At 29.7% G+C, this 9,796-nt stretch overlaps 1 long non-coding RNA gene across 1 annotated transcript; it reads right to left on the reverse strand.

The window, feature by feature from the left end:
• Positions 1-2,861: 2,861 nt before the first annotated feature.
• On the reverse strand, positions 2,862-4,560 carry LOC110275086 (uncharacterized). The gene is made up of 2 exons (XR_002367321.2): positions 4,365-4,560; positions 2,862-3,158 (listed from the first exon to the last, which is right to left on the reverse strand). It is a non-coding gene; the product is annotated as an uncharacterized LOC110275086 (long non-coding RNA).
• Between the last annotated feature and the right edge of the window lie 5,236 nt (positions 4,561-9,796).

Below are 9,796 nucleotides of genomic sequence, written 5' to 3' on the forward strand. Positions count from 1 at the left end.
ATAAAAATTATATTTTGATTATTGTATGTTAGAATTAAAAAATTAATTTCATTTTTTAAAATTATTTTGGTGTTTGTACATATTATACCAATTGGAATGAAACAAAAGAGTTGATTACAATGTGTTAAAATTGTGTTATATAAGAAAATATGTTTAATAAAAAATATAACACAATGAACGTTTTTTTAAAATAATTCATGTAATTAATATAATTAATACAGAACAATATCTTTCAAACTATAAGTACATAGTATTATTGGCTTGGGTATTTTTTTTTTGTTTATCGTCGCGCTATTATTGGCTTAGTTGAATGAGGAGTGTAGGAATAGAACAATAAAGAACCAAGTTGAAATAAAACAAACAAATAAAAGTTTTATTATAAAACACTGGAAAGTTTTTAAATATACCCAAACACTAATATACTTATACACTTGAAATTCTTCCTAAAACATTAACATGACCCGTTCCTATATGGCCCATTCACTGTTTCTACCACCGCCAACCCAGTGTATGATCAATCAGCAACTTATATTTAAATGCTATTAATTGTCTATTTTTGACCTTTTAAACCCCATTGGATGTCCCATTAGAGATGGAAGAAATCGATCTTTCCAATTTTTTTTTAAATTATTTAAAGGGAAAATTCTGCATGCAAGCGATTAGGGCTTGTAAGTATTACAAGCCAATTAAACTCTAATCTCCAAAATTCGCTGCAAGTGCTACGTTCCTTACACGCGCTACATCCCTTCTTCTTCTCCTTCTTTTTCGATCGTTCTTTTCTCCTCCTTTCTCACTGGTTTGTTCTTCGTCGTTGACGTTAGTTCCTCCACATACTGTTACGGCACGTTTTCATTGCACCTTCTTCTTCTTTTTGCTGCACGTTCTTCTTCCTCTTCCTCTTCTTCTTCTTCTTTTCTTTTGTTTCTTGCCTTCTCTTTCTCCTTCTTCATTTACGTGCTTTTCTCTCTGTTTTCTTTTTTCGTTATTCTCGATTTCTATTGTTTTTTGACATCAAGCTCTGAAATCGTTTTTGAAGAAAAAGAAGTAGCAGAAGATGAGGAGGAGAAAGAGAAAGAGTTCTGAATTATGCATAATTTTGGGTGTATTTCTTAAATCCTTTGGGTGTATTTTCTGTAATCTTTTGGGTGTGTTTCTATAATCGTTTGGGTGAATTTCTGTAACCGTTTGGGTGTATTTTTGTAATCTCTTGGGTGTATTTTATGTAATCGTTTGGGTGTATTTCTGTAATCTCTTGGGTGTATTTTATGTAATCGTTTGGGTGTATTTCTGTAATGCTTGCCATTTTTTCTGAAATGAAAAATACACCCATAGATATCAGTAAGATACACCCATAGATATCAGTCAGATATCACTCAAATACACCCAAATGATTACAGAAATGCACCAAAAGGATTACAGAAAATACACCCAAACGGTTACAAGAATTCACCCAAACGATTATAGGAATACACCCAAAGGGTTACAGAAAATACACCCACAGGATTTAAAAAAATACACCTAAAATTCGTTGAAGTACATCTTATGCATAATTCAGAACTCTTTCTCTTTCTTCTCCTCATCTTCTGCTGCTTCTTCTTCTTCAAAAACGATTTTATCATGAAAAATCGAAAAAAAAGAGAAAACAGAGAGAAAAGACGTAAATGAAGAAGAAGAAGAAGAAGAGGAAAACGAGAAAGAAGAACGTGCAAAAACGAAAGAAAAGGAGAAGAAGAAGAGTAAGAGGAAGAAGAACATGCAGCAAGAAGAAGAAGAAGAATTTCAGAAACCATGAAAATTGAAAAAAAACGAAGAGGAAGAGGAAGAGGAAGAGGAAGAGGAAGAGGAAGAAGACGAAGACGAAGACGAAGAAAAAGAAGAAGAGAAGAAGAAGAAGACGAAGAGAAACCGTTTGAGTGGGGCGCGCGTAGTTACGCTCCATTCAAAATGAGTTAATGCGCGTGTTAATAAAGTTTGGGCTGATATCTTGTAAAACTTGTACGACCTTTTTACTTGTATGTGTAGCAGGCCCCATTATTTAATAAGATCATTAAGATGTGATCTTTTATTTTACATTTTTTAATTGAGACAAAAAAATATGTAAAAAAAAATATTGAACGAAAACATTACATTTTACCGAATAATTAAAAAAATTCACTTTCTTCATATGAATTTGTAGGGCGCTAAAAACAAAGCACAACTAACCTACCACTTGTTCGTACTTGGAAAATTGAAATTCCATTAAAAACAATAGCATACCAGAAACTCTTCCCTGCTTATATTACATTCTTTTGTTATGGTATTTCTTTCTCGGAACTTTGTATAACACAAGATGCTAATGTAAAAGGCTGTTTCACCGTTATCTATTTGTGTTGAACTTGTAAATTCAACTTGTTTAAACAAAGAACGTCATAGAATGAGTTAATTAACCTCCATTTGGATTTCTTTTTGAGATTAAAAAAAAAAAACCAAAAACATGGAGATAGAATTATATTTGGATGCAGAGACAAGATAACACTACAAATATTTTTCTGTCTTTTGAACAAATTTAGCCAAAATTCTTGTCAATACTAAAATTTGAGACGCAGATAAGTTTTATTGACAACTCTTTTTCTTTTTCCTAAAACTGTTATCATTAAACTTTTAATAATCCAATAATACCCGATACAGTTTTTCAACTAACGCCACACTCCACCTTTGTTCATTATCCCAAACTGTTATTACTATTGCTACAAACGTTACAGCTGCATTCACAACCACTACCACAAATGCTGACCAAAATTTGGATCTCGAAGAACCTAGGTCGATGAACATTTACGCGTAGATATCTTTATATAAAATAAAAAAAATTAAAAATTGTTAGATAATAATTTAGTTAAATATATTAAATTATCTAAAAAAATTTTAATTAGAAATTTCAGGTAAAGACAACTGTATAAATTCGATGTGTCTCTGTTCTGCCTTCTTCCTCATCACACAGATCTAGACCTCTGCGATTTTCCTCCTTCTGTCTCCATTCTCAATCTTTCCCTCTCTAACTCTCTCGATCTCTTTGGACCTCTGCTTTTTGCACATCCTCAATCGCTGCCACTTGCTTCTAGCACTCTTCGCCTCTCTCGCTCTCCCTCTCTCCCCTTGCCACCCTTCTCTTTTCTCTGCCTCTACAAAAGTTGATTTGTTTTATTTATATCAATGATGTAAATGTTATTGTTATTGGATTTCGGTTTGAATTTATGATTTTTTACGAATAATGGTGGAGGAAAAAAAAATGTTATGGTAGGTTGGAATGGTTGATGAAAGATAATGACATTTTAAATTTTTTCTGTGAACCTTTTACCAAACAAAATGTATGAAGATGACAATATACGGAATACTAAATAAATTTATGAGTGAATTAGTTACATCCTAGTTAGTTAGTAATTTAGTATGTAGTAGATAATGTACAAGTGAACAAAACATTTTTCACATAGTATATACATTTGGTTTTGAAAAAAAGGCTTAGCTTTGACTAATAATTAAGTTCTATAAAAACTGTTTGTGGCGTAACTGTCATTTGATGTTAACTTTTATATAAATATATGACTGGTTTAGAATGAGAATGAAGAAAGAAACGAGAAGGGTGATTTTGGTAATCTACATAAAAAATTTAAATAAAAATAAAAAAGTTCAATAATAAAAAAAATTTATTATTTTTTGCTAATATTTTTAATTATAAGACTAACATCTTTAGTCTAACAATCTAATAAAATATTTTTAGTCTATATTTTTAAATTGAGAAATATTAGAAAATTATTAAAATTTATTATTTTTTATTGTTACTTAGCCATTTAATTTGTTTAGTTTAGTAGTTTAACAACATGCTTTATCTCATATTTTTAAACATTGATAACAAAATAATAACTAAAAATAATAAATTTTGAAATTTTTAATATTTACCTTTTTATAAATATTGTTGATTAATTACTAATAAAAAATTATAAATTTATTAAATTTTTAACATTTTTATAAAATATATTGGTGAAAAATATTCACCTAGTTGGATAAGAAATATAATTAAGACAAATCTCATATGAAACTATGATAATTTATTTTATTTTAAAAGGGAAAATATAGGAAAGCTCTTAGAACAAGGAGCCAGAGGACTGAGGAGAGAAATAGAGAAGAAAAGAGCCAAAGCCAGGGAAGAGGCAGTGCATGAACGAAGCCACAACAAATTTCTTTCTTTTCTCCTCTTAGCTTCTTTCTTCATTATTCTTTTCTGTTGATAGCCCCATCCATGCTCTATCTCATCCCTAGCTTTGTCTTTATCTCTTAACACTCTTAATCTCAATCCCATCCTTACTCCAATTTAAGTAAAGTAACTTTACCTCATCGTTGACCTTATTGTCAACAGATCCCTAACAATAAGCAGGTTCCTCTACAAGGGTGCCTCAACTATTTCATTTGTGAGTGAAAGAATGATGCAATAAGATCCAATGGTGATCATTCTATATGTACGGGAATAAATTGTACTTTGTAGTACAAGGCGTGTACTATTAAATTTCAACTATACCTGTACTACTTTCTTATGGTACTACTATTGTTAGCATTTAGCAACGATAAACAGTAAACAGCCATTTTTAGTTCATTTGTACTGCACTCTTTTCTTTTTTTTTATTAGGCTAATGTGTAGATGGAAAATTATTTATTATCTTGGATATTACAAAAGATATCATTTCTATATATTACCAAGTATAAATTATTTAATCAAAATTTATGGAATATTGATAATATACTAAGGAATGTGTTAATCTATATTTGGTTAAGTTTATTATCTTTGGATATTTTAAATAATTTGTCAATTTAAAAAAATTAAATTAAAATATTAAATGATGACTAAATTTACTAAGTACATATTAAAAAGTTGCATATAAATATAATACAATATAAATACAATATTCTCATTTTTTGAATTAAAATTTTTATTTAAATTTTTAAAATATCCTCAATATCAAATATCTTTAAATTAAATTGTTATTGACTCTAATTTAAAAAAATAAACCAAAATATAATAAAATAATGTTAGATTTTTATATTAAAAATTTTCTTTAATTAAAATTGTTATTGACTCTAATATTTTTTAAATATAAATAATTAAATATAATAAAATGTTATTACCTTTTTACATTATTGTTTTAAATTTACAAAAATATGGCCAATAATATATCAAAGATTTTTAATTTAATTTAGAATGTTTTGGTGACTGGAAATTAAAATAAAGAAACACTAAGAAAAAGAGTAGCATTTCTCTCTAATAACAATGTCCAAACTATTAGGAGACAACAGCCACTCCAAATACATCTACTTATCTCTAGTAGCAGTCTTTGCCAACAAATCAGCCACTCTATTTGCCATGTGCTGGATGAACATTACTGTAATTGTTCAATTATGCTGAAGTATCTCTTTAATTTTGTCAAGCAAATTAGAATTATTCCTAAACCATGCTGGTTATGTCTCGCGTAACAAGAAGAGACACATCAAGATTATTCGTTTCGTAAACGACTTCTTTGCACTCGCAATTTCAAGCCACAAGCCCTTTTCAAATAGCATGAAGTTCAAAATAGAGAACACTATAAAAAGGAATACTGACAGAGCATCTCTTTATCCAATTTTCTCCGTTGTCTCTAATAATACAATCAAAACCAGTTAATTACTCATTTTCAAGTACGCTTGAATCGCAATTTACTTTGCAAACACTCATTGGAGGCGGTTCCCAATTATACAGCAAAAAAAGGAATAATATATATTTTTGGTGGTATTGACATTGAAAAGATCTCAAACAGCATGTTTAGTCAAATGAACAATATTTTCTTTACTAAATGGATCTTCTTGATGAAATATGTCATTATTCATATTCCTCCAAATCCACCAAAGAGCCTCTGCAAAGAGGAACTTACTTTTGTTGAGGTTAGCACAAATCCAAGACTCAACTCCAAACTTGTATCAGCAGTGCTCATCCCCAAATTTAAGCTAATCCAAATCTGACGAACTTTTTGGCAAGTCCTAAGTAATGGTTAATATCCTCTAATGCAAGATAAAATCTCTGACAAAAATTAGAAATAGCAAGATCTCTTTTGAACCGATAGCTAGCTGTAGAACACTGTCGTTTAGGCAAAGTCAGAGCAAACACTTTATATTTTCTAGGATTCTCAAGTGCCAAAGTCAAAGTCAATTTACATTGTCATTCCAGTCAAATATCTTTTTAAACATTCATTTATACCCGCTTTTTGTCAAGTAGGTAAAAGTATTTGAGTTGGTCTAAAACCAACCTGTTTTATCTCTTACCAACTTGATGGGATCAAAACACATCAAACACTACAAAAAAAAATACTGAGTACCATCGGATTTACCATCAAAAAATAGAAAAAAATCTGATGCTAAGTTAATTACCATTAGATTTACCATCGGAAATAATTGGACGGTATAAACCTCGTCGGTAAATATTTTACTGTTGGATTTTCTTCGTTCAACAGTAATTACTGTCGGATTATGTGATGGAATATAGTTAGCATGAAAATGGATTATGTTGAACATTACTGTCGGAAATTTCTGATAGTAACATTGGTGCCACATCGTTCGTTTTCACGCTATATTACCAACAAATTTATCCGATGGTAATGCCGACGAAAATATTTTTTAAAATTTTTTAAAATAATGTTATCGTTGATGACACGTCATCTTAAGCGATTTTTAGAGTCCTTTTTTATTTACTTTCTTAAGTTTTAAATCAAATTTATTGTGTCTTCTAAAGGAATTTAATAAATAATTAAGTATTTAGAGTTGGGATAGTATTTTTATGTTTTTAGAAATTTTGGGCTCAAAAATAGTAAGAATCAAAGCTTTTTAACAAATAAAACACAAAGGTAGCAAAAGCGTGGCCCAAAGGAAATAAAAGCGTGGCCCTAGAAGTGTGACCAAGGAATTGAAGCTACACACGCTAGTGGACCCTATCCAGGCTTCAGCAGCACGCCTGACGGATGATTCCTGCATCTGGTAGAAGACCCCCCACGCCCAGCGGATTTGATGCTTGCCCGGTGGATGAAGCCCGCATCTGGTATATATGTCCTTCTGCATGTGTGATTTTTGGGCTCTTTGCTCACATTCTCTAATACAAGTCTGGATAAAACACAAATACAACTTTCAAGACTCAATAATTAAGGTCCAAACTTAATTATCCATATCATCAAAAGCCTTAATCACATTCAGAATACTTGAAGATCTAGAATATTAGTTATTAATTCTTTTCAGAAGTATAAAAGATTTGGTCATTTCATATTTGATTTGAATTATTGTTTTGAATTTGAATTTGAAGTCAATAAGTCAGTAGCTTATCACTCTCTTCGGAAGACAAGTATTTATCTTATCTCTTTTTGAAGGATAAGATTAGTTTAGTTTTGAATTTAAATTTTAGAATTTAGATTATAAATAAGTGAACCTTGCATCCAATTTTCTCTGTAACATCTTCATTTTGAAAAAATTTCTAGATGTCCCCTTTCCCTTTGTTTTTGAAGTTTAAAAATCAAGAACATAATACAAGAATTTAAAAACACAGTTTAAAATCGTTTTGAAGAGGATGCATGTGATGACGTTTTAAGAAAATATTTTAGTAAGTTGAAATTAAAAAACAAAAATATTTTATTTTATTTTATTATTTTTTTGAACAACTTTAAAATACAATGTGAACAAAAAAAAACATAAAAGAAGAATGTAATAGAACAAGAAAGAGAAGAAGAATACAAATATGGAATGCTTAATTAGAACAGAAAAAATAAAGACTTTTCTTTTTCTTTCAATTAATTAAAAAAAGACTTTAATGGAAAAGAAAAGGAAAAAATACTCACTGATTGGATTTTCTCCCACAACTTGATTATTTTTTTGTAAACAACTTTCTTTGTTGGATTAAGCCTTCTTTGTGTTTGCACTATGAGTTTAGAATCTTCTTCCAATGAGATTTTGTACACGCACATGGTGGGACTTATTCCTTTTGTATTGTTTGAGAGTATCCTCTCCATTGGATAGGTATCTCCTGACTTCTTTTCTTCTTCTTCCTTGGATTATTGTAGCAAATTGATTAGAGCCTTTTTATTAGACATCTCTTAGCTCAATAGATTAGTCAAATTACTCTCTACAACTTTTCTTAATTTACAGAAATATAGACCCTTTATATGAATTGACTTACATTCTTTTATAGGATTTTTCTTTTTTGCTAGTTGTTTGATAACATGCTCCACTTGCATCTCTAAATTTTTTATGGAGATTTTTGGATTTTTGAAGTTTGTTCTTGTTTCTTGTATAAAATCTTGGAATTGTTGAATCAACTAGGTAATGGATCGAGATAGTCTTTCCACATCAAGTTCAAGAGATAATAAAGACTCTTGAAGAACTTGATATTCAACATTAACATGTATTTGCTTGTTTGGCACGTTGGAGTATCTTTGTCCTTAATTCTCTCAACTAAAAATTGGATACTTCCTCTATTTAGGAAAGGATGAGTAATTAGAGGAGTATCCTAAGTTCTTACACTGCATTTGTTCCATTTGTTTTGTGAAAAAAAAATTGTTGAATTATACGTTTATTGTTTACTAAGATTTTTTTCATAACCTCTAACTCCATCATTCCTTGTATATGCAAACAAGATAAATTCAAACGCACCATGCAAAATAAAAGAGAAATAAAGAAAGAAGAATAAAAAAAATAAAAGCAAAGAGAAAGATCGTAGAATAAAAGAAAAGAAAAGAAAGCAAAGAAACTAAACGTGAAATAAAAGAAAAGAAAATAAACAAGATCTAAGTTAGGATTTAAGCGGATGTATCTTATCAAGCTCAATTAATCTCGGGCAATGGCATCAAAAATTTGATGAGCGAAAATTAAAGCTCACGGATATCGAAAAATGCACCAAATCAAGTAATACCACGATGAGTGGATATCGTTCCCACGAGGATTAAAGGATTGGTAAGAAAGTATCAGATTAAATACCTAATTAGATTAAAATAACCTAGATTGATGAGGACAAAACTCGTATCTTGCTTGGAATCTTAAGTGCTTGAGTGCTTGAGAGATAGTGAACTTGGATGTTGATTGAGAGAAGACCATGATAGTGAGAGTCAAGGGCTTGGGAGATATTTATGCTCTTGGAAAAACCAAACCTTGTTTACTTATTTTGAAGTACACAAAGATCTTTCATGACAAATCTTTAGTAACTGATTTTAAATTCCTTGGTTCCTCAATTTCTCTTTAATCAACTAGTTGTAATTAAAGAGTTTAAGCCCAAAAACTAATTTAGTTTCTAATAAATTTAAAAGTAGGACTTAGGTCAAATTACATGTCACTTATTCAAGTTAGTCCTATCCAGTTAAACCTTAGAAGAAAATATAATTTTCAAAAGTTGTTCTAAATGAAATTATATGAAAATTATTCAAAATTAGAGTGATTGAAAATTTGCATGTACCGTACACTAATTGAACCACTATTCCTAGTCGAATTCAAAGAGTCATGTGAAAGAGTTTTCAAGATTTAATTCAAATATCAAATTTTTCAATATAATAAAAGATTTCAAAAGGGATTAGCATATCTTCCGATGATATTAATCCGAATGAAGAAAGAATAACTCAATCATGAAATAGATCAATATAAGACTTCAAAATAAAATAAACTTAGATTAATAATCTATAGAAAACATAAATAGAGCTCCTAACCCTTTCACAAAAAATTAGTTACCCATGGAATGAAAGAAAAATAAGAAGAAAACTGTGCTGAGAAA

The sequence above is a fragment of the Arachis duranensis genome, chromosome 9, assembly GCF_000817695.3.
Source record: "Arachis duranensis cultivar V14167 chromosome 9, aradu.V14167.gnm2.J7QH, whole genome shotgun sequence".
Classification (NCBI taxonomy): domain Eukaryota; kingdom Viridiplantae; phylum Streptophyta; class Magnoliopsida; order Fabales; family Fabaceae; genus Arachis; species Arachis duranensis.